The sequence below is a fragment of the Typopeltis vanoorti genome, chromosome 21 (assembly GCF_054136105.1).
Source record: "Typopeltis vanoorti isolate ZY-2024b chromosome 21, IOZ_Tvanoo_1.0, whole genome shotgun sequence".
NCBI classification, from domain to species: domain Eukaryota; kingdom Metazoa; phylum Arthropoda; class Arachnida; order Uropygi; family Thelyphonidae; genus Typopeltis; species Typopeltis vanoorti.
In genome coordinates this window covers 43,259,572-43,286,241 of record NC_143569.1, presented here as the reverse complement: position 1 = coordinate 43,286,241, position 26,670 = coordinate 43,259,572, and the positions used below count along the sequence as shown (strand labels likewise).

Genomic DNA, 26,670 nt, shown 5'->3' with positions numbered 1-26,670 from the left:
CTACCAGTCCTGTTCTGAAAAATATCCTCTGAATTAATCTTATAGAAACCCTTCAGTAATTTGAATGTCTCAATCATATCACCCCTTTTCAACCTATCAACCAATTTCTGCAACACACAAATCTTCAACCTGTTCTCATAACGTTCATTCCATAGTCCTGCTATTATCTTGGTCACTCGTCTCTGGATCCACTCCACCTCCTCCCCATCAAGAAGAAAGACTGGTGCCCATATCTGGGAACAGTAGTCCAGATGAGGTCTTATCAAGGCTCGATACAGAGGAACAATAACTTGTTTGTCTCTGCTGGTCAAAGTATTCTTCAGTAACCAAGTGATTTGATGAGCTGATTTAGCCACTTTTGCAATGTTCCCCCTAAACTTCAACTCCCTATCCACCAACACTCCCAAATCCCTAGTCTCATCAATTTCCTGGAGTACAGTTCCACCAATGTAGTGTACTGCTGCTAATCTTTTCACACCATAATGCATAACCTTACATTTTGCCACATTAAATTGACATTCATTCTCCTTAGCCCAGTCCTCCAATCTCTCCAAATCATCTTGCAAAATTTTGACATCATGTGCATCCACTATTGTTCTACCCAACCTTGCATCATCAGCAAACAAATGAACAGTTCCTCTCAGATCCTTTCCTATATCGTTAATGAACGAATTAAAGTAATTCCACTATATCAGCTGATTTCAGTTACCTCCCTACCATCGGCATTCCTTAACACGTTCATTGCCAATCACGCGATATCGCGCGATGCGAGCTCACACCAAACGGCCGATCACGCGTTATCGCGTGGACGTCGATAACTAAATAATAAAAAAAAATTTGGCCACCACACGAAATTCCAATTTTCAGCTTGGCAATGAACGTGTTAAAATCATTCTGCTGTATACATTTTTTCTTTTAGTTGCAGCATATCGAAAAAACTGTTTGGGATTCTCTTTAGCTTGCATGGCTAATTCCCTTTCATAATTCGCTTTTGCGTTTCTTATCACACTCTTCACCCTTCTCGCCTGCACTTGATAGCGTTCGTGTGCCTGCAGGTCACCTTTCTCCTTAAATTCCCTCCACAGTTTTTTCTTTTTTTGCAGATCAAGCTTAATGGTGTTATTTATCCATTTAACCCCTACTTGATTTACTATCCGGAGTCTAGGTATACAGTTAGCCATTACCTCCTGCAAACGCTCCTTAACCACTTCCCATTCACTATCAACATTGAGCCCTTGCAGTTTTACATGCCATGGCATTGAACCAAGCAATCTCCTAAGCTTGTCATACTTACCAGCCCGGTAATTCCACATGTACCCTGTCTTAATTGAAAATTCCACAAATTTAGCCACCTCCCAGGTCAAGACCTTATGATTACTCTTACCAATTGGTGGCAACGTGGTCATATTCATTACAGTCTAATTCTCAGATGCTATACTAAGTCTCGAAGCCTTAGTATATTCTATTATATGCTGTCTCAGATAGTTATCCCTTAATAACTGCATAAAATCCAGTTTCTTCCACCCATGTGTCCTCTCCTCCTTCCAATCAATGTTATAGTTCGCTCACCGATTAGAGATCCTTCGACATTTCTGCGCATCTCAGAAAAAGGAGAATCCATTCCGATAATAGGGTAATCAGTCCGTATAGTGGGATGAGTTGTTTATTATTACCGGTCGGAAAATTAACAAACGGTGGGCGAACTATATCATAGTTGAAATCCCCCCCCATAATAATTACCCTCCTTCTCATTGCGTATATTTGCTTATGCATACTATCTCCACCATCTATTCCATCATCTGGTCTATAGCAGTACCCAACTGTATATATTGTTCTGCTAGTCTCAATCTCACACCAAATACCCTCAAATGTGCTCTTTCCACTATCCTGAAGTTCAACTTCTATTCTACTTGGCTGCAGTTCATCAGCTATCATCAATAACACTTCTCCTCCCCATTTTTTTCTCTCTGTCCCTCCTGAACACACACTATACCCTTCATATTCTATCACACTAGCTATATCATCTTCTGTCAACCATGTTTTATTAATACCAATAACCTGTGGCCAGGAAGAGCCAACCATGTCCAAAAATTCTTCCTTCTTGTTCCTAATACTCCTGGCATTAGTATACATGAAATGCAGAAGCCCATTAGTCCCACCCCTATCTTGATGCCTTATACTAACTATCCCATTTTGATGTGTTATCCTTCGTACTAGCTCAGGCATATTATACACATTCTTACACTCAACTGCCTCAATGATTTCTGCATATCTTCTCCCCCCACGCCCTTAATAGCACTAGTTTCCCTGATTCTACACATCCAGCAACGCTCTTTCCAGTCTCCGCACACCAAATCCATTCAGATGTAAACCATCCATCTTGTATAAGTCCTTTCGTCCATCAAACTCACTCCACACATCCACAAACTCCACACACCACTCCTCCTGCATACCTGCACGTAAGGTCATTTGGAATTAAGGCCCACCTTCTCAACTCTTCTCTGTCATACCATGGCAACAGACTCACTATCTTAACTGTCTCACTCTTTTCTTTTGCTACCTCTAGTAATTCCTTCAAGTCCTCTCTCATAGCAATTTTTTCACTTTTTAAATCATTCGTTCCTGCCACCACTTTCATTTCTTTCATCCTCTGCTTTTGCACTCACTTACATCCTTAATTTTCGCACCCGTTAAGTACGATTTTGTCAAACTCCCATCTATTACACCTCTTACTAATGAATCACCATACAACACTCGCTCCTTCATTTTTCTTACACTCCCGATCATGCTCTTATTTTTCTAAATTTGAATGTAAATATGCTGATATTATGTTATGATTAAACCTCCCACAATGAGATTTGAACTCAATAGAGGTGCCAGTGTTTATTATTATTTATTAATAATAATAAACAATTGCACAGTTATTATGATGAGGCGCTATTGCATGCAAGTTGAAAGCAATATTGAAAAAATTCATTAAAAGAAAACGACTAGAAAACATGTATTAGCATTTGTATTTTTACATAGCAAATTTTACACTTTTTTTTGTTTGAAAGGAATTTACATTACAAAATAATTTGCACATTTTTGTTACAAGTCGTTATATTGAAACTTGCCTTTATTTTCCTAACTTCGATTAAGTACCTCTTTACTTTAAAATATGCTGTTTTAAAAATAAAAATAAAAATTTATTTTCCAATCAAATGAAGATCACTTTTAAAGAAAAATATTTTTTGAATATTATTTATAATTAAGATATTACATTGTCTTTTAATACATAAAATAGATATTAAAACCACAAATAAATAAAAATTATAATATAAAAAAATATATATATATGCATATATCTTATGCATGGTCTAAGGTGGGGGCGTAGCTCAAATGGTAGAGCGCTCGCTTAGCATGCGAGAGGTACTGGGATCGATACCCGGCGTCTCCAACTTTGCGTTGTATTTAATTAAATTAATGCTTTATACATTGGATTGTCAATTATTATCGCACTAATTTAAATTTTGTAAGAATTGTTATAATGAAAACAAATGAATAAGCCTCCCTGTTTGGCCGAGTGTTAACGTATTAGCTCATTGGCTGAGGGTTCGAATCCCGTGGGCATGGAAGTTTGTGACTGTCTTTAGGTGGAAGATGAATGTCATCGCCCAGTTTAATAAGAGGTCTGAAGGGGTTTGAAAAAGTTCCATGTATGGTCTCTGAAGCATGGTTTCAGGGCTACGTAAGAAACAAATGAAAACTATAGAATTGATAAGAGGGGAAAATATTCCTATCCCGTTCACAGTACAAAATGTACTAGGTTTACAAAAAAAACTTTCATGGATGGGAGCAAGATAAAAAAAAAACGCACAGTGGGAATAGGATGTCAGTTTTTAATTACCTTGACACCTAGGAACAAGATTTTCGCATTATAAAATTTTTATAAGCATTCTAACAATTTCAATTATATTGAAAGATGTATTTATAACCAGTGATCTGGGAGAGTGGCGATAAAGATTTTTAAAAAATTATTGGTATTATGACTGCCAACAAGACATCCTTTGCGGTAAATAGACTAGACTGTTGTTTCCTTATGATTAAATGGATTAAATACTTTGTGTGTGTGTGTGTGTGTGTGTGTGTGTGTGTGTGTGTGTGTGTGTGTGTGTGTGTGTGTGTGTGTGTGTGGAAAAGTTACTGAATTAATTTTAATAGTATCCTATTTTTAAAGATCCAATATCGATTCTTGTTCTTAGCCACGTCTTAAGAAATGAAAATCTTAGCAATCCTAAATGATATCACACTACACTTTTTTTTGGGGGGGGGGTTTGAATTATCCTCATCATCTGTTCCAGTTTAAGAAGAAGACTTCTTCTTATTGTGTCACGATTTGTTTTTTGAAAAAAAAAGAAAAAAAAAAGTCATCCTAAGATGAATTTTAACCTTTAATTTTTTTTTTTTTTTCAGCATTTGAATATACGTATCGTACCAATAGGAAGTTTATATATACCAGTTTCGAAAATCGGCCATTAAAAAAGCTATTTGATTATCTCGCATTCAAGACATTTCGGATAAAATTATGCTCAACAAAATCACACACACACACACACACACACACACACACACACACACACACACACACACACACACACACACACACACACACACACACACACACACACACACACACACACGCGCGCGCGTACTTTCATTTCACTAATTAAAATCGCTCCCCATCCATCATGGGCATTAACAATAGCCAACGTATATTATATTCTCCATAATCGCTTTTCTTTCACTGAAATTGCAGCGTTCAACTGTAGGATTGCAATATTCCGGTAGAGAAACGCAAAACTATATTAAGAAAGAAGGAAGGAATAGATTTAAAGCACAGTGTTTTTAATGTAACATGCGATTTTTTTTCTTAATACAGTCTTTCTTCTTTCTTTCTTGTAATACACATAGCCTATGAATTAAACCACAAACAAAACTTTTTTTTTTTTTTTTGAAGATAAGAATATCACATAGAGCAGTGTTTCTCAAAGTGTGGTACGCGTACCCCCCCCCCCGGGGGGGTACGCGAAAGGTCTTCAGAGGGGAGGGATACGTGGCAATTTTCGGCTATGCATTATTAACGTATGGAATCATTATATTTCTCAACAAATAGTGCAATTAGAGACAACTTCACATCTCCCCTCCCACAGAAACTGCTGTATGGACTCAAGCAAAATCATATGTTGCCAGTGCAACATATGGTTTTGCTTGACACCACCCCGTCGTGAACGTGTTAAAACTAAGAAATATATAGTGAATGCGTTTCAGATATTATGGAATTCGGTTTGAATAGAATTAGCATTTGAACTCAACTGTTGAAATGCTAATTTGTCTTTGGTTCGCGCGATCTTTGGTTAATACCGCACCAATCATATGCACTTCTTCATAGCTGCTCTACATATCTCAAGTCGTGAAATTACTGGCTGAAATAATGAAATAATTGCTGGTTGAAATATTGCAAATAATTTGCTTGAAATTAATGGGAAAGAAGATGAAGCTATTTGGGTTATGACTTTGACAATGCACACAAGGAAACTGTTCTCGATGCCAAAAGTAGCGATAGCAAATAGGAGTTTCTTGGTAAGTCACACCAGTTGCAGTTTTTTTTTTCTGAAAACTTTAGTTTCCGAAAATTCCCGCATATATCTCGCACCACGATTTTTTAGCTTTAATTTTGGGAAAAAAAGTGCAAGTTATAATATATTCGAGTAAATACGGTAATTTTTTTAGCTTTCAAATTCTTAAGTATGGATCATTGGTTAAAGATTGGATTTATGAAACCCTCAAAACAGAGCAATATAGCAAATACAAGTAGCTGTAAGCAACAAGAAAACGTTGATATTGCATCTGGATCAAATGAAATTGATAAGGGTGTGTCGTCTGACATCTTTAGAGAACCATCTAGGAAGAAGATGAAAAGTCTTCGTAAGTATGACATGAATTACTTGAAATGTAGATTTTCATGGATGGGAAATGAAGAGGAACCTCTTCCAAATTTTGTTCCATTAAAAATAAGTCATATTTTGGTTTACATGAACATATACATTCAAATAAAATACACATTTACAATGAAATATACTTTATTTATTTATCATTTGATAAGGGGGGGGGATACTTGTTAATAATGAAAATTTAAGAAGGGGTACGCGGATATCTGAAGTTTGAGAAACACTGGCATAGAGCAACCGCTTAGAAACACAGACCTCTTACAAAATGCAATAATATTTCTACTGGCTGGAGCCGACTTACAGAAACAAATTCAAATTCTTTGAGCAACTTAATTATATGTAGAACTATCCTTTATTCTCAAACTCGTGGAAATGCTTATGTGTTAGCAGTGCATGTTAATTTATTTGTATGATATTGATTACAACATAGAATAATAAGAAGATAATATTTATTAACGTATTAGCTGATATTTCACTGTTGTTATATCCAGCATCACAAGAACAGTTTGTCACAGTACGCAAAACAACAATTTGGCATAACAGTGGGACTAGTTTAAAAAAAAAAAATGTAACAGACAATACAAGGAAATAAAGTCCTAATTAGGCACCATCTATGTTGGAAAAAGAGAGAAAAAAGTATCAATTAGATCTCAAAATGACTATTTCCCTGATTTTTAGTAAATTTACACAGCTATATTTGTTAAAGTTTGAAGTATGTTTTGAAGCTGCTGATAATTCCAAAAAAAAAAACAAAAAAACTCTGACTTATAATGACTTCTATGTAGCACTTTTGTTTTCTTCCATTTGATCCTGTGTGAAGGAGTATCCAAGGAATGGTCTGCTAGATCCGACTCGCCATAACGAGAGTGCCGGATGTATTTTTTATGTTCACCAAGGTGGATATCAACTGTTCTTCCTGCCTGTCCATAGTAAGCCACGCCACAAGAACAGAGCACTTCACAAACTTCTGGATATGATAAAGAAGAGAGTTTTTCCTTAGGTGAACGGACGAGAGTTGTTAATTTGACATATGGTTTAAATATGGAGCGTAGCTGATATTTATTAAGCACTCTAGATATCTTTGCCTTGAATGTATGGAATGGTGACAGTTTTGCTGTACTCTTGTGTGATAGGCAACGAAGGATATTTCGGGGGAGCATTTAGAATTTTTTTTCTTTTCTATGGGGGGGATTATAGTCATTGGCTAAGAAAGTGTGACGCAAGTGAGGGAGTTCAGCGGTAAGAGCATTGTCAATGGAACAGATAGCCTAACTCTGAATTGGTATTTTTAGATACTATACTGTTTAGCTGGTTGATGGTGTGACTGTTTGTGCAAAAATAACTGTCTGCCCTTTTTGGATTCACTAATCACACGGCTTCCAGATGGTTCCCTATTTTTTTTTTTTTTGTTTATAAAAAAACCCACACATACAGGGAGATGTTTGCACAAACAGTCACATCATCATCCAACTTAACAGTATGGTATCATCAAGCTTTAGCTTAAGAAAATTAGCATTATTTCTTCAGCTCCCTTCGTGCATTTTGTGTTCCCTTTTTATGAATATACATGATATCATATGATACGATATGATATTCATCCTATATTATCCCCGCTGCTGAGTGAAGGCCTCTCTCCCATTGCTGGAGAGTTGAGGCTACTTCTCTTATGGTGACCTACTCCCTATTGGGAGCGTGTATATATATTTATATGAAAATATAAACATACCTTCTTGAAAATGTTGACAAACAAACGGTCTGGGCTGCAACCTCCAAGTGGATATTACATTTAGACAAGTCCAATTTTTTGACACTTCATAATTTTTCAATTTGTTTTTGTGTGCATCCTTATGAATTTATTTTTATTGTGAAATGTGAAAAAAGTTTTTTTTTTAAAAAGCAGTGCATTTTCTCAAAAAAAAGTTGGAAAAGCACTTGAATAATTAATTTATTAGTGACACCTCGAAGGAGTCTAAGGGCTCATCCAGTGGCGCACTCAGGATTTAATCTTGGAGGGGGCCGAGCGCTCAGGATTTAACCTTTGGGGGGGGGGGTAGAGAGTTGAGTAGACGTTTTGCGAATACACACTACACATCGCATACGACCTATAACTGAGCATCTGCAGCGATCGCTAATTCATAAGTAGCACACAACATAAATAAAAAAAATGAATTTTAATTAGGAAAAGATTTTTGGAAATTTTTCTAGTGTTTTTTTCCTTTTCTTTGGGAAGTTCCCGGTTCCCCTTCCCCCCCCCCCCCTCTGGGTGCGCCACTGGGCTCATCGAGGGGAAGGGGTAACACCTTTTCACATAACCTACCGTCTCCACTAATTACGCCTCCATTTACAAACAACTGCACTATTTCCTATCTACACACAACACCATCTACCGCCCACAATTTTTTTTTTGTCTGTAAATGGTGATTTGTAGCCGAATTGCTTGTATACGGCATGAAAAACTTTTACATGCGAGATCGGATGAGAATGGAGCAATGTCCCGTCACTCTTCCAATTGGACTATGGAGGCGCTTAATTTGTGTGTGTGTGTGTGTGTGTTTTATTCTAACCATATGCCATTCCAATCTATTTCATTATTATCGGCTTCTTTTGTTTTCACCATGTCATTATATTTTTGTTTATTTTATTTTATTATTAATTTTATATTGCGGCCGTGTTCAGTTTTTTTTTAATTTTTTATTATTATTATTGCAAGTGGATTCACAAAATACTTTGTGATATGATAATTTACTTAACTGAAACGAAAGCTCAACCAAAAAGTTAATTATTTCAGGTTTGATAATCATTACTTTAAATAATTTCTGATATCGTAAGTAACTTACCAATTATTGGAGGTTAGAGATACTTTGATCATTGATACATTATTAATAAAAATACCTTTGAATTCATCATTATCAGACTAGTTCTTTTACAATATTAATTATTGGTCGATAAAGCTCACGTTATCGCAACCAGTACAAAGATTGTATTAGTGCAATAAGAGATATCTTACACAGTTTTTTGAAGACTGATTGGCGAAACAACTTCCTTTTGATAACGGTGAGCAATGGGCCAACCCACCCCACCCTGTTCTTTTTTTTTTTCTTCTCAATTCACCTGTCCACGTGAAGTGGAATTGATTATCGCTAAGGCGACAATCACTTTGAACCTCTTCTTGAAGACATCTCTTCCATTTCTGTAGTGAGATTCGATCACTCAGGACGTACAATATTCGAAATCGGAACCGCAAGGATTTTAACTTCATTCTTAACCCGTTGAAAAAAGGTAAGTAAAGAAGTTGAAATGTGGAGTAAAAATTTGTTTCTTAAATTATTTTTCGAACGAATTCTATTCAGTATTAAGAACATCACAAATCACTTTGATTAACGAAATGTATGTCTTCAAAATAATTACTAAATATTCTTAGCCTTGTTATAAGAATTGTCTGAGAATAATTCTCTTTCCTCAGCAAGTAAGAGTTAAAAAATGACACCGTTTTGAAAATATTTCTTCAAAGAAACGTATTTTTCTTCTTCAAAACATCAAATACCTGAAGTCCTGATTGTCTCAAAATATTATTTCTTTGAATTCCTATTCAGTACTGCCTACTTAGTAGGTATTTTTAGGCCCTTGGAAGTAAATATTCCTGAGAGAGTGCAGTTTATCGTAAAGATATCTAAAAAATCTTATTGCGATGCTTTTTTAAATTAAGATGTTTAATTTTTTTCGATGAATAACCGTAAAATTGATCATGAAAATGTTTTGAAAAAATATAAAAAAAAGACAAAAATTATATATATATATATATATATATAAGATTCGTAGAGCGGTTTTTGGTAAACCACCCTAAAACCTGTGATTTTAAGGAAATCCCGGGTAGTATCTTAAATGTTGGAACAAGTGCACATGCATACTTAAATCATTAACACGCAATAACTTTTTTGTTCACTTTTGATTTCATTCTTTCTTTTTCATATGTTGAAATGTTTATATTTTTTTAAATTAAAAAAACGTGCTTGTATGACCCTGGAAATAGGCTGCCAAAAGGTTTTTCTCCAGAAACCGCGTTTTTAGCTCAGTAACTCAAGAAAATCGACTGTAGAACACACAGTATTTCAAACAATATTATATATTATATAGCATAGGCGCCAACAGCAGGCCCGCGGGCCGCATGTGGCCCGTAACGTGATTTTGTGCGGCTTCCGGCAGGATAAAAACTATATTAAATTATATGTATTATCAATTTAGCCATTAGTTTCGACCGCAGATTTTCTGATTGATATACCAGTTATATTCATTATTTTTGATGAAGGAAAAAATTTATATTCTTAAACGGAATCAAAATTGCTTTAAAAAGATAACTCAATTTATAAAATCTACTGCTTCTCTGTGCGAGTTGTATTAGTGGGAGTGGTAGATTTCTATGCGCTCCAGAGTAACGCATCAGTGACTTTCAATGATGCGCTCCAGAGTAATGCATCATTGAAAGTCACTTGCTCTGCTCTGGTTACAGTGATCAATTTCAGAGACTCAGTTTCAAGTATTTTATATTGTTTTCCCAGTAGTAAAATGATTTAACAAATATAGTAATTCAATACATATAACTATTGCCTTCCTAGAAAAAATGCAGAGTTTATTTTTATTTAAGTTCTGTCTAAAAGTGTGCGGCCCGTGACGCTACGACTCATCATATATTGGTCCTCGCCTGTTATATAGGGTTTGGGACCATGAGATACTTGTCTGCCGTACGCTTCTGTAGTTTGTGTGTTCACACGGCCAGTTTGCCTGCTTGCGGGAGGAAAAACCCCAGATAAATTGGGGAGAAAAACCCTGCTGTCCACGTAGCAAGACCGGCTAACTTGGCTATGTCTGAGAAAGATCCTTCAGCTCCACACGTTTCCGAGGAATCGAACCTAGAACACTCCTTTCCCAGGCATATCCCAGGTCAAGAGGCGCATAGCCACTAGGCTAAACGCGCGGACGTAATCTAATGGTATAAGGGGAAAATGAATTAAATATTGAGGTAACACTGAAAAGGTATAGTGAAGTTGTCACTAAGAGGGAAAAAAAATCATCTAACATCTAGTAAGTGTTCCCAAATATTGCAAACAATTAGATTCGAACTCGCAGTCTATTGGTGGAAGAGCATAGTTCAGTGAATCAGACTATGAACTACTTTGTTGTAATCAAATTGATATTGGGTAATCTTAACTTTACGGAAGTGTGCTGATTTTTTTTTTTATTTCACTTCAGGCATCGCTTGTTTTATTACATTATTAGAATTATTATAAAAGAGAAATGTATTATAAAATTCTAATACATTTGAAAGGAAGAGAAATATCTATTGATCTGCTTGCTCATAAGCAAAAACCTTATAAAAATAATTCCCACATGTATTATTTGCAAAATCACTTTCGAACCTAAAAAAAAAAAAAAAAAAAAAAAAAATTCAGAAATAAAATAATAATAAAAACCCCATGAAGTTACATTGTTCTTAAAATGTAAAATGTTTATTTCGATTGCATGACATTCATTACAAAAATGTAATAGACGAACTGAAATACCAGTTGGATTTTTTTATCTTTTTTTTTCCCTGATAAAAACATAGCCTTTGTCCTAAAGCGAAAACTAGTTTCTTAGAATAATAATACAGCACGAGTGCTTATACACACCTGTTAAGATAAGCCTTGGATCTACTTGATATTATCAGTGAAGTATGAGTAAAGTTTGAGTGGAAATTCGATCTGCTATAGATGCAGCACCATACTATATACACAGTAAATATTAAAAAAAAAAAAAAAATATATATATATATATATATATATATATATATATATATATATATATCATTCTTTTGTGTTACAAAAATTTCAAATACTAATGTATAGAAATCTCATTTGCAGAAGTACTTTGATCTTTTACTATAATCTTTTCAATGCCGAACCTCTAGATATCTCTAATGCAAGCTTTTGGGTAAACAACTATATATACTGTATATATATATATATATATTTATATAACGTTTTTTAGTATCTGCTGAATCTATCTAAACGGTAATACAATATGGTGAAAAAAAAAACTGATTAACTACAACGATAGATGTTATGGAGTGACCGAGTTTATTAACAAAGAAATATATGTTTGATGTACACATGATGATATGTACATTCACAACTATCAGTGCAATCTTGGTCGAATAAAGCCTTAAGACGATAGATTACGGGCTCGAAATGGACACCTTGTCGCTTATCCCTTAGTTCATGAGAAGGTTTGAAGGCAGGTCATTGTGGAATACCCCATTCCTTGGACCATTTGTTCTACCAGCTCCGGATCAACGAAAACAATGCACATCAATAAACGTCTTTTCTTCCAACGTCACATTGCACCAGTTTAATGTAATGGCGTAGATAGACTCTACGCATGCTCTTCTGTTAATATGCATGCAGTCGAACGGCGCGTGTACTGAAAGGGGTGTAGAATTTCAGTAGTTTTTGTTTCGTGCTCCATACCGTATATATATATATATATATATATATATATCAATTATTTATATTGGAATAACAGTAAGTGCATAGACTTCTTTCCACTATGTACATCCTAGAGCTATTAAACTTGTTTGAGCATAAAATTTTCCTTCATTTTAACATTTCTGAACTATAATAATGCGATGTGACAATTATGTAGCCTTATGGCAACGTTTTGGTTCTAATGCCCTCCCGCAGAAAAAAAGGCGAGGTCTTTTTTTTTTTTTTTTCATTCGTTCCAGAATTAGCCTATCTTTGGCTCAAGCAAGTAGATTTTTTTTTTTTTTTTTTTTTACTTCCTTAAACTCGGTTTTAAAACTTGTAACTTTGAAAAAATCAACCGTAGAACTCACACTATTTCAGACAACAATGCAAGTTAGAGTTCAGAATCACGAATCTAAAGTTTAGCTTTAGAAGTAAACTTATTATGAATCGAATCCAGCATTAAGTGGATATCAGAAACGAGCGTATGAAATTTTGAAACAAAAAGTACCCGATACTGATCACTGAGCAGTATTTGATGGGCGAACGAAAATTTGTTGTAAGGAACAAAGTTTTCAGGGATGCTGAACTTGAAGAATTGCAATGAGATAGTCACTGAATCCCAGCAAGAACTTCGAGCAACTAAAAAGTCCATAAAAGAAACTATTCAAGTAGATTTCCTAAATACACATAATACAAATGATGACAATCCGAATGCTAAACAACAAGAACTGAAATGCGATTGTTGAAAAAATGAAGAACATCAATGAAGACAGCGACCAACACCGAAATAAAGCAGAAGATGAAATTTAACCACAATATTGAAGAAACAACAACAACAACTTAGCAGTAAGAAACGATTCCTACAAAAACAGTTGCCGAAACAAATCAGTTGATGTACACTACTTAAACTGTTCGGCTGTACAATAGAAAAGATGAATGAACTAAAAAGAAGCACCCTCAAAGCGGAATTTATTTAAAACAAAATCGATCGCCGAAGTATCAGAAGAATTAAAAAAAAACAACAACAGTGGCGACAGAAAAAAAAAAAGCATTCTCTACGGCACCGAAATAAGTCAATAAAGACAAAATATTCGGTTCAAGAAAAACCACTATCAGTTTTACTAAAATATTGATGGAAAATCCACAAACAGGGTTAAAGCCCGAACCCAGAAGAACCGATTCAGTTGCAGAAGCAAATGTGAGATAATTTAAAAGGATATAATGATATGCTAAACTGGATAAAAATTGTTGAAAAACAATTGTACAACACTCTCAGATGGAAAACCTTCATAAAAAATAGTGGTCAAACACAAAGAAAGAAAGTAAAGAAATGGAATGAACGAACCAGGCAAAGATGAATTGCATGGACTTTGAAATACCTGATCTGCACTCATATTCGTTTCATGTGTGATTCGGCAATTAAGAGCCTGATGCGACCAGGTTCAATTGAAGAGCAGATGAAAACAGGAAGGAAGTTTCCGATTTTGAAAGAAAAAGAAAATTTAGCCCTTACCCCTTTCTTGACCACATTCATTCTCAACTACCATGGATGTTCTCTTTCGTCCTCTCCCTGCTTTCCATATAATGAAAAATTATATATGCTGATATGCTAGATTTCAGAGGTTTGTGGTAATTTAGAAGGTTGTAGCTCTGTATCACATTATTATTATTATTATTATTATTATTATTATTATTATTATTATTATTATTATTATTATTATTATCTCTACGGCAGAGATAATACAGATTAAAAGACATTGCCCCAACCGACATAAAAATACTAATCTATAAAGCATTATGTGAAAACATTTTAAGATATGCAATCACGTCATACGCATTCTGTGCAGACTACAGACTTAACAGGCTACAATGGTTGCAAGATAAAATGATAAAACTGATATTCTGGGAACAACCCACTCTTATGCAGGAAGCATGGACAAAACACAAAATATTTAAAGTGAAACACTTACGCCACTACACAGTCATGTTAAAACACTACTACAGCCCAACATATAGAGTAACCAGAACAACATATCAAATAACAAGACCACAGTCAACAAATTACATAACATATAAGTACAACAATCATTACGGTAAAGCCACCCGAAACTTCTACGTACCTGACATGATAAACAAACTGCCGTTCGACAACAGAAACCTAGGAACATACAGAGAGCTGAAACAGGCACTATATAAATATTATAGCGAGAATGAAAATTAGAGCAATTCCTGTTTCTCTCTCCCCCACCACACATACACACACACACACAAACCAAGACAATCCCCCCTCTCAAAAAACTACCACTACAAGAACACAAAGAAACAAACACACCATGTCTAAATCCAACCCTATTTGCACAAAAAAAAAAAAAAAAGTTAAACTGTAATAGCAGTCAAAGTCTTTCAAACACGTACCAACAAACAGTAAAATCAACACCTGGCTTGTGACCACCATAGGAACACAACCATGAAACCACCACCCTCTGTCATCTATTATCTTCCTCAGATAAGCTCTGCTAAGCTTCGAGGAAGAAAATTACTAACTTGCAAGTATCTGTTATACACACTTGTAATGCGTTATAAATATTATATACATATAATTACTACAGCAACTATGTACGCAATTCATCTGAGACATAAAAAAAAAAAAAAAAAATTCTGTAGAATCCTTATTGTAAATACTGTAAATATTATTATTGTATGTAACTTATACTGAGACAATAAAAAAAAAAAAAAAAAATTATTATTATTATTATTATTATTATTATTATTATTATTAAGAGAGACCTCCTAGGAGTCAGGGACTCAACAAGGGGGTCCACGCTACACGCACCAGCTGTCATACTTGTTCATGATTTCATTCACAATAATTGCACACACCACATCCAATTGGCAGTCCATTCCAATCACTCTATATGAGCAAAATCTAATCCCCACCTCCTTCTTGACAGCATTCATTTTCAACTTCCAAGGATACCCTCGCATCCTTTCTCCACCTTCCATAAAATGAAAGCTTCCATCTACTGAAATCCTGTATGACCCTTTCAGAAGTTTGTAAGTTTCAATCACATCACCTCTCTTTCTCCTGTTTACTAGTGTCTGCAGCCTACAAATTCTCAGTCTGTCTTTATAATCAGTATTATATATTCCTAATATCATTTTAGTACTCTCCTTTGCACTCTCTCTCTCTCTCTCTCTCTCTCTATCCGTTCTATCAGAACCATCAAGGAAACCAGATGACCAGTCCTGTGCGCAAAAGTACAAATGAAGGTTATCAAGGCCTTGTAAAGAGGAAAAATGACTTCCTTATCTCTATGTGTCAAGATCATTTCAGCATTGCCATTCTTTTCTGAGTTGTATTTAAAATTTTTGCTATATGGCCCTTGAACTTAAACTTCCTTCTGATCCACGATTCCTATCCTGATCATTTCTTCTAGCATAATCTCACAAATATAATATGAAATTGTACATCTAATCACACCAAAGTGCATGGCATTAGATTTACTAACATTGAACTGAAACCATTTTCGCATGCTCATAATTCCAGCCTATTCAAATCATTCTACAAGTACTGCATATCTGCCGCACTCCTGATTACCCTACCTATCTTTACAACATCAGCAAAAAGCTGTGTATCGCATATCATATCCTTCCCAATGGCATTAATGTATAGACTGAATAACAACGGACCATGATCTGATCCTTGTGGCACACCACTGGTTAACTTAAATCTTTCCTCTATACAGTCAGCCATCCATCCTCTTATTCGGGCGAATATTTTATAATCCAATCCCATATTCTCCAGTTTACGCAGCAGTCTTCCATGCTGTAATCTTTCAAAAGCCTTAGCAAAAGTATCATTATTATTACTATTACTATTACTATTATTACGGGCAACTCCAGGGAGTCATTAGACTCATCGAGGGAGGCCCCAAATCATATTCATGATGTATCTATTCCCTTGTCTAACTCCACGACCTTTCTTAGTAAAGGTCGTGGAGTTAGACAAACATGACCTTTCTTAGTAAAATTATGCTTTTACTTATGCATTTTTTCCCTTTCATGTTCAACCCATTTCTGAACGCTAGCCCTAACCTTTTCAAAATTCTTCATCACCACTCCAGAGATACTGATAGGTCTGGATACATCAGTTTTGTGCAATGAGATTACCATATATTCCTTTCACTCTTTTGGAATCTTCTGTGTTTTGAGACTTAAATTATATATCCTGGTCAAAAGAATAGCCGGTTCAGCTGAACGCTCTTTTATCATCTGTGCTGATATCCCATCATTCCCAGTTGCATACATCTTATTCAGTTTGTGTAACAGCTCCAATACCTCCTGATTCCAATATCACACACACACCTGAGTTTCTTCATACAGTGAAGAGCTCACTGAGCCCTGATGTTGCAACATCAGGTTGATAGATTTTAGCGAAATGGCAACTCGTTACTTGAGCAATCTCTTCTGCATCAGTCAACTGCATACCATTTGCATCCAGTAAGTTATTCTTTCATATTCATTCCTTCTTTCTTTTACTTGCAGCATAAAGACAGAATAAACAGCATAAACATTATGCTGTTTATTCAGCATAAACTTACAGCATAAACATTGAACTAAAGCCATTTTCACATGCCCACAATTCCAAACTATTCAAATCATTCTGCAAGTAAAAGAAAGAAGGAATGAATATGAAAGAATAACTTACTGGATGCAAATGGTATGCAGTTGACTGATGCAGAAGAGATTGCTCAAGTAACGAGTTGCAATTTCGCTAAAATCTATCAACCTGATGTTGCAACATCAGGGCTCAGTGAGAATAACTTACTGGCTTCATCTTTTTGCACACAGTATTCCTCCCATAGCATTTTTTTCTTACGAATCTCTTGCGTAATTAGATTACACATCAATTTCACTCCTACTCTGTTTAGTCTTTAAACTATAGGGACATTTTCTGATATTGCATCATGTAAGTATTTTTAAAGGCTTCCCCTGCACTGTCGACATCCTTCCCAACCAAGAAATGATACCATGGCACAAAATCCAGCATACTCATCAAGTGGTCATAATTTTCTGCTTTTTAATTCAGAATGTAACGTTTTCTGAATGGGACATTCACAAATTTAGTCCCAAGTTATTGCTACATGATCACTGTCACCAACTGGTTGATGAATAGTTTGTCTTTAACTGAAAACCCCTTCTGACACTATAATCAAATCTGACAATCTTTGACCTCTAGTTCCGTTTATCATATGCTGCTCGAGGAAGTTGTCTCGCAACAGCTCAGTAAATTCAGTGTCATTATTCTCATGAGATTTCACAGCTGTTCAATCAGTGTTCGGACATTAAAGCCCCCTGTTATGATTACTCGTTTCTCAACCATCATCTTCATTTGGTAATACATTTCTTCGTCACAATCCAGTAGGACTCTAACAACACACTACTATGTGTTTGTTCTTGTTAGACTTCACCCACACACACCAGATGACTTCAAACTCATTACTACATGAAAAACCGTTATTTGTATTGCAGTCATAGGTCTAACTCTAACTGGATTGAAGTAATCTAATATCATTAGCACCTCCCCCCATCCTCTCCTATTCTGTCTATCCTTCCTAAAAATATTATCTTCTTTAAACTCGATATCAGTTAATATGTCTGTTTCTGACAGCCAGTTTAACTCAACCCCTTTGTTTCTGATACTCCTGGTATTCGTGTGCACACATAGTTACCTGCATGCTTTTTTTTTGTATATTCTTGTTCTGTAGTGTGTGTGTGACACAGTTGAATAATTTGCTGATATCTGTTCTTATGTAGTGCTTTAATTATGCAGTCATCTTTGTTCATGCTTGATAGGTCCAAGCTGGACGAACACAAAATCGTTCTCTCCTGATAATCATTTTTACGAGAATGCCCATTCCTATCATTAACACAGTTACATAACATTGTCGCTTTTATCACCATTCCTCATTCCTCCATCATAATTTGGTTTTACTGACTCTTTGTGTTTGGTCTCATACCAATTAATAATTTTTAAGGCTCCTGATAGGTCGTCCCTCTTATACAAATATATTCTTGCCTTAAATTCACTCTACATACAAAAACTCTCATCAATTCCTTCTATAATCATCACCTCCCCTTCTTCTGTTTGTGTCCACAATCCCGATATCATCTTTATCATCTTCTTTAGCACACTCTGAACTATGTCTTCAACACCTCGAAAATCAGGAGACTAGATCTGGGAACAATGGTCACAATTGGTGAGACCTTATTAAAGCCTTATAAAAGACGGCAAAATAACTTCCTTATCCTTAAGTCAATGTTGGTTTCAAAACTCCCGGATGACTAGCTTGATTGCATGATTGGGGGTTATTCTTCCAGAATAACTCCCACTAGTGTAATACGCTATCGGAGATCTCATCGTACCAAAGTGGATAACGTTAAACTGGCATCCATTTACACCTGTCCACAGCTCGGGACTATTCAAATCGTCATGCAAGGACTGCATGGCAGTCACATCACTAATTATACGCTATCATTTTATCATTAGCAAAGAAAGCTGTATGTCTGATTCATGAATACACCACTGGCCACCTTAAATTTTGCAGAACCAAACACTGTTTTTTGGTATCTTTCCGTCAGTCATCGTCTTTTATAAGCTAATTGTTTATGAAGCAATATTATATACTACAACATACGCAACAGCCTTTCATGTTTTATCCTGTTTTATCTGTAGAGCATGATCACTCTCGCATATCTACATGGTATGCTAAAGTTATGTTGATTTGGTGTAGCTGTAGCTTTGATGTAGTAAAGATTTTTTTTTCACCAGAGGTCAGGCCAATAGTTTTAACGGTTGACCAGATCAATGTAGCTTTAGCATACCACGTAGATTGTAGTGCAGCTTGTTTCTCTGTATACAGGATGGTTCAAAATTCCACGTACAAACTTTGAGGGGAGGTAGAGAACATCAAAATCAACCATATTCACATAGGAAAGCATGACCGGGAACGCCACCGGAAGGTACTAACAGGGACACAAAGATACAGAAATAACACAAGGCAGTAAGTAGTGTAAAAAACTTTATTAGGCATAACTGAACAGTTCAAAAGTAGTTGGATACATAATATGGTAAATGAGGTGCATGTCATCGTTCGTAAAACGACACATGTTCTTCCTACGACGTCGAAAACTTGAATGAGGAAACCCCAATTGCTCACCTGGAGCGCTGGCGAACAGCGCCACCTATCACTTTCGGGTGGCGTTTCCGGTATGCTTTCCTATGTGAATAATGTTGATTTTGATGTTCTCTACCTCTCTTCAAAGTTTGTGGGTGGAATTTTGAACCACCCTGTATATGTGTATACTCCAGATGATGACATTCATGTGAAGGTCGAAACGTCGAGTGATTATTTTGGTTTATATTAAACTAAAGTTTTACTCTAACATGGTAGTTGTTTCCAAAATTTTTATGATGGATCATTTGTTTATCTTATTGAACTGCACGAAAATTGTGTACAGATTATTGTAAAACAGTTCTCAGAAATCCTTGCATGCTACCTTGAAATTTAACTAACGGCAATTTTAAGTAATTTTCTAAATTAGTTTTACTAATTTTAAATATAATAAATTCATAAGCATTCGATGAATCATTCGGGAATTTCAGTGTTTAAGCAGATTCGTCTGAACACTGAAATGAGATTTCGACATTGGACTTAATATTATAAACCTAACATTTCTAGCTGGCCGCAAGGCCTATAACAACTAAATGTCGCGTGTGGGCTGTGCTCAAGAGCAAAATAGTCTGTTGACATCTCTTTAAGAAGAATGTATGAAGGTTACAGTCCTTGGGAATACTTAATGAAGCAGACTGATTCACAGAACTGAAATTGAATAAAAGACGACTGGAAGTAGCAAGTAGGTGAGTCAGCAATTCAATTGTAAAAAGATGTCGGGTAGTGGTTGCTCGTGTTTAGCAGAAATGGGGGCGGGGAAACTAATCACCTGGCTAAATACAATCGGTGAGAGAGGAGTCATCAAATAACCGAACTGCTCTCTACTGAACTGTATCACTTTAATCTTAGAAGTTATTAATTTCAAATTTAATAAGAGAAACTTATCAAATTCTGAAATTTTCCTGTAGACTATGCTGCTTCTAGAAATTTTACGTTTATTGTAAATGCCTTCTTTTCTTGAATACTTTGCGCCTATGATTAATCATGTATTCGCGTTTATGAAAAATAAAATAAATAAAATAAAATAAACAAATAAATGATTTTTGGATATACTTTGCGCTGGCACATAGGCATTCGGAGGCGCAAAGTCTTAAAAAAAATTTGAACTTTGCACCTCCATTTCAAAAATAAATAAATAAATAAAAATAAAATAGAATAAAATAAATAAGAAATGAAATAAAAAATAAAATAAAATAGAATAAAATAAATAAAAATGGAAAAAATAAATAAAATAAGCACTTTAGGTGATTTTATTATCTTCTCCTAGTCCCAACACGCTTCCTTTTTAACTGTTGAATAATATATTATAACTTTTCATTTCGAAGGTATACAAGTTGGCTCATTCATTCATTCATTTCATTTCGTATGGTGATTCAACGGCCGTGAACCGCTTTTACGGGGAGGTACGGCACCACCTCAATTCCCCCTTTTTTATACGGTCTCGGGACCCGCATAGCTGACAATTCAGACCTATGGCTGGAGGGATTGTCTTAAGTATTCCTGACTGAATCCGTGTGTGTTCACAGGGCCGGTTTGCCTGCTTGCGGGATGAAAAACCCCAATAAACTGGGGGAAAAAACCTGCTGTCCACGCCCCAGACCGGCTAACTTGGCTATGGCTGAGGAAGATCCTTAAGCTCCTCACGTCGTCCACGGGAATCGAACCCAAGACACTCCTTCTGCAGGTATATGGTTGCGAAGCGCATAGTCACTAGGCTAACCGCGCGGACTACGTTGGTGAGTCAGTATAATGTAATGCACATAATGATATCCATCGATACATCAGTGGCTTTAACAGGCACTTAAGAGCCTATAGCCTTCCAAGTTTCCTTGGACTTCTCCACTGTAATACAAGGATAAGGCAGTTACCCTTATTCCTCCAAGTATTCTTGTCTGTAAATTGCGTGTGTTCTGTTGGCCGGTTTGTCTGTTTTGAGGGACGAAAAATCCTAGTTTCAGGGAAAAAAAGCCCTCCACCTCGTATGAAACCGGCTAAGTCACCTTTAGTCGAAAGAGATTAGATAAAGGTTCCTCACGTCATGGACCGGAATCGAACCCAGATCTTTCTGACCAAAGGGCTTCGTCTATACCGACTGAGCTGTGAAGGTTCTGCATATAATGATATAGTCTATATAATTGTGGTTGTTTTGTATTACGGCACTGGTTATGAAGCCAGTGTATTATGTCTGTTAATTGCATGTGTCCTTCTGACCGGTTTGCCTGTTTTGCAGTATGCTAAACTAGAGTGTTCTAAATGGTATATGAATTTCATCGCCCACTGTGAGACTATTACGTTGTATATTAGAGGCCTGAAATGGTCAAGTTCATTTTTAGTCTGTAGAGGAGGGTTGTTTTTCGATTATCTAATCCTTAGCTCCTCCACGTACTAAATTACCTCTAGGTTTACCGTATTTCTTGAATGGAATTGAAAAAAATAAATAAGAGTTCTGATGTTGGTTTCTTCTTCGAGTCTCGTATGGAGATTAAGGTGACATTTTACTTCTTGCCAGCAATATGATTTCCAATTTCTTTCTTCTTTTAAGTATTCAAATTTTTTCCTTATGATCCTAGTTGACAGAGTGAGCATATCACGCTAATTTCTGATAATGGCGAACTGCACGCACATACCTTGCGGAAGGGAGTTGGTACACGGAATGAAATTGTAATGACAGAGCATGCGTACACAAAAAATAAGCGCAGAATACTATTTTTGGTTGGAAAAAATGAGTGCAGGTTATTTGAAAAAAGTTATCTTTCTGTACATGCACCTTCATACAGCAGAAATCAGTGATTCCGACGGCAAAAACAGCAAAAAAAAAAAAAAAATCAGCTAACGCCTTTTTATTTACGTATATAGGGAGTAAGCGAGGCCGTTTTTAGCCCTATCTACCTTTTGGAGACTGAGTGGGAAGTTCAATCTCCACTGGTACCCAATCAGAGATAGCTGGCCCAAGGCTATCACTAATTAAGTGGCACGCAGTGAAGAGAAACGGCTCGACAAGTGCCGCCATCTCGTGGTACCTAACCCTAACACTCGTATTTAATGCCTGAAACAATGTGGGTTCTATGGTCGATTTTCTTGAGTTTAAGGGACGAAAAACCCGAGTTTCCGGGAGAAAAAACCCGCTTGCCCATTCCAGAGATCGACTAACTCGGGAACTGGTCGAAAAAAGGCTTAAAAAATCTTCTTCTAGTTGACGACTAGATTCGAAACCAAGAAGTCTTCCTTCGTGCGGTTAAGAGCCATGGTGTGCAAACGTCACATCCACTGAACTACACAGGTTCTTACAGCATGGCCAGTTAATTTCAAATTTTGATATGTAATCTCATGCATTCAAATTCGAAGTCCATAAAACATCACTATAATATTTACTTGTAATTTACTTGATGGCTAAGCAAAAACTTTCTACAACTATCTCAAATCAAGAGTATTTTAAAAATATGGTGCATCACTTTTTTTTTTTCCCACTTGTACAGTGTGACCCATAAGTCACGAAGGGGTTTGAAATGTGCAGAACTTTTTTGATTATTAATTTTTCATTTCATTTTTTTTTTTCAAGTGTTCTAAGGAACATTTGGGATATTAATGAAGGAAAGGTTCACAACCCAACAACGAACCAAAATCGTAGAATTTTATTTTGAAAATCAGCATTCGATTGCTCTGACGCAAAGAGCATACCGCCATATCGCGTTCTCCAGATCTGACTGCTCTCGATTTCTTCTGATCGGGTTACTTGAAGAAAATGTGTGTGAACAAGTCCCAGACAACCAAACAGTTGAAGGAGAACATTCGTGCAGAAATTAGGGCACTGCAGCCAGCAACATTAACAGCTGTCATGGAACATGCCGAAAGAGTTCGTTTTTGTGAAGCCGAAAATTGAAGGCATTTACGTGATGTGGTTTTTCATAACTAATAAAAAAAATCTCGGTTCTGTATTTCATTATAACAAAAGAGAATAAAAATTATTACTAAATAAAAAAAAAGAAGAAGTTATTAAATGTTTAAATCCCTTCGTGACTTATGGGCCATCATGTATATGGAAAATATACGATATTTGCATTGATTTACTGCCCACTCATGCTCCAAAAGTTAGCAGGCTACAACGACCTCGCCTACTCCTTATACGGGAATAAAAGGCGTTATCGATTCGTTTTTTATTTTTATAATATAACAATTCCCTACTGAACCGTTTTTTTAAATTAAAAAAAAAAACTAACTTGCTTCATCATTCACATCCTGCATTTCGGATTGTATTTATTGACGCACAAATCATGCAGTAACTATTTTTCGCGAATAATCAAAAATATACCACGTTATTTTTGTGAGACTCGTGATGGTAAGGAAAGCGACATCCACAGTTTGGGAAGCACACTCATGCATGCAAATCCATCCAGCGAGGTTTATTTATGATGAAAATCATAACTAATCGCAATGCTTTTGCTTTCATCCATGGAGTGAGCAGCATTCGTTTATCCCCAACTTTTTTGAAATTGTTAGGCAACTATTCCTCTCTTTATCATTGTCGTAGGTGAATGCATTCATAAACGCGTGTTTAGAAGTGGTCAGAGAATATACGGAGGCAGTGGCGTAGTTAGGGGCCGGTCCGCCCCGGGCGACACTTTGCGTTTAAGAAATCTTGCTAATACCTAATACATTGACGATTTTGCTAAGAGAAAAGCAAGAAAAATAACATTTTAAAATGTTGGAGTTAAAGTTTTAGTTCAAAAATAAACATAGTGTTTTAATTTATTTCCCTATACGTCGTTTTGACTTTTTGTAGTATTTTGGTGTGTACTGAGAGAGGCAGCAAACTCAGCAACCTCCCCGGGCGACAAAAGCTCTAGCTACGACACTGTATGGCAGGTAACTGCCTGTATTTCGTTTTTCCTGATCTTAAGTAGTAGTTACTAGTTGATATTAGGAATGTGAGTTATTATTATTTTATTCACATAATTGATACCCAGTCAAAACAAGATGTCATTTAAACAACGATTTGACTGGTGATATAGAACAATTCAAATTCTACCCAAGAATCTAAGAACAGTCCGTCAGATAACGTCGTAAAATATGGACTGTTCCAAGCGATGCGTTTTTTTTTTGTTTTTTTTGTAGGTCATATGGGGTCACTTCGTTGATGTTTAATTGCTATAAATAGTTGGATAGCTTCTTTGAAGTTGCACCAATAACTATTGGGATGACTTTGGTGTGTTTAAGCCATAGCCGGCCAACTTCGATTGCCAGATCTCCATATTTAGTAATTTTTTCCACGTCTTTGTTGTTAATGTTGTTATCACTGGATACTGGGATATCAATAATCCAAACCTGTCGATGTTCGATAATTGTGATGTCAGGTCTATTGTGTTACGAATGCCGGTCAGTTTGTATTCTAAATTATTATTATTATTATTATTATTATTATTATTATTATTATTATTATTATTATTATTATTATTATTATTATAACGATGTCTCCATGGAGTCAAAAGACTCATCGCGGGAGACCCTACATTGACACACTAAATATTATTCATACAATACCTGTCATACTTCTTCTTAAATTCATTCACAGACGAAGCATTCACCTCTGGCAACGCATTTCATCCAATCACAATCCTCCAAGCAAAAAAATCTAATCCTAACACCCTTGTCAACCACACACTTACACAACCTCCAGGGATGGATCCTCATTTTCTCTTTTCCTGCACTGGTCTTAAAAAGTCATCAGTATCAATCCTATAAAATCCCTTTAATAATTTATATGCCTCTATCACATCTCCTCTCCTACGTCAATCAGCTACTTTTTCGAGCCCCTTCAATCTATCCTCGTAGGAAATACCCCACAGACCTGCAACAATCTTTGTAATTCGCCTCTGAATATTTTCCGCCATTTCTTCATCACCAAGAATGGACTATTGTGCACAGATCTGGTGCACAATAGTCCGAATGCGGTCTTATTAATGCCTTATAATCAGTATCAATCCTGTAAGGATTGATACTGATGACATTTTTAAGATCAGTGAAGGAAGGGAGAGAACGAGGGGCCATCCCTAGAGATTATGCAAAAGTGTGGTTAACAAGGGTATTAGGACTAGATTTTTTACTCGGAGGGTTGTGAAAGGGTGGAATGAGTTACTGGAGGTGGTTGTGAATGCTTTCTGTGAATGAATTTAAGGAGAAGTATGAGAGGTATTGTGTAAATAATAATTAGTGTGTCAATGTGGGGTCTCCCGCGATGAGTCTTTTGATTTCATGAAGACACCCGTAATAATAATAATAACAATAATAATAATAATTTAAAAAAATTTTTCTTTTTATTGTTCTTTCAAATATTTACATATGTACAATGATCATCTATTCAGTATATTATTTTACAAGGTTCACCACTTTGTGCTACATATAATGAGATTTAAATAGTAATGATGATAACAGTTTTTTTATATAACAATCATAATAATAATTTACAATTATATTGTTCAGAGTTACATAAGTTGTATAATATTACATGTTGTGGTTTACTATTTTTTTTTTTTCAAGTTTGAAAAGGTGTGATTATATTTACACATATGCAATTTAAATATTATGTGTCCTTATTTTCACAAACATACGGTGTAAACTCATGATTTACTTTTAAAATAATTTTTACATTGCATACATTTGTTACAGTTATTATATACATTACATTCATTTGTTTACATATGATACATTACTTACATTTGTTTACATGTGATATTTACATTACGTACATTGGTTTACATATAATACATACATTGGTTTTCATGTGATACGTACATTACATGCGTTTGGTTACATATGATACATCTTGGATGAGAACTAATTTTTTTTTCCTTTCATCCTCGAAGCTTATATGTAAGCTTATCTGAGGATGACACCAGTTGATTATTATGTATTTTTTTTTTTTTTTTTTTTGCTGTGATAGGATGC

The 26,670-nt window shown here is 35.6% G+C and overlaps 1 long non-coding RNA gene and 1 other non-coding gene across 2 annotated transcripts in view; both read left to right on the top strand.

Moving 5' to 3' along the window:
* The first annotated feature begins 3,366 nt into the window (after positions 1–3,366).
* On the top strand, positions 3,367–3,439 carry TRNAA-AGC (transfer RNA alanine (anticodon AGC)). Its single transcript has one exon. It is a non-coding gene; the product is annotated as a tRNA-Ala (tRNA).
* A 5,703-nt stretch (positions 3,440–9,142) lies between these two features.
* LOC150094793 (uncharacterized) overlaps positions 9,143–26,670 on the top strand; it is a 31,618-nt gene continuing 14,090 nt past the window's right edge. Inside the window, exon 1 of the long non-coding RNA XR_016550191.1 lies at positions 9,143–9,269. This is a non-coding gene — a long non-coding RNA (uncharacterized LOC150094793). The remainder of the gene's footprint in view (positions 9,270–26,670) is intronic.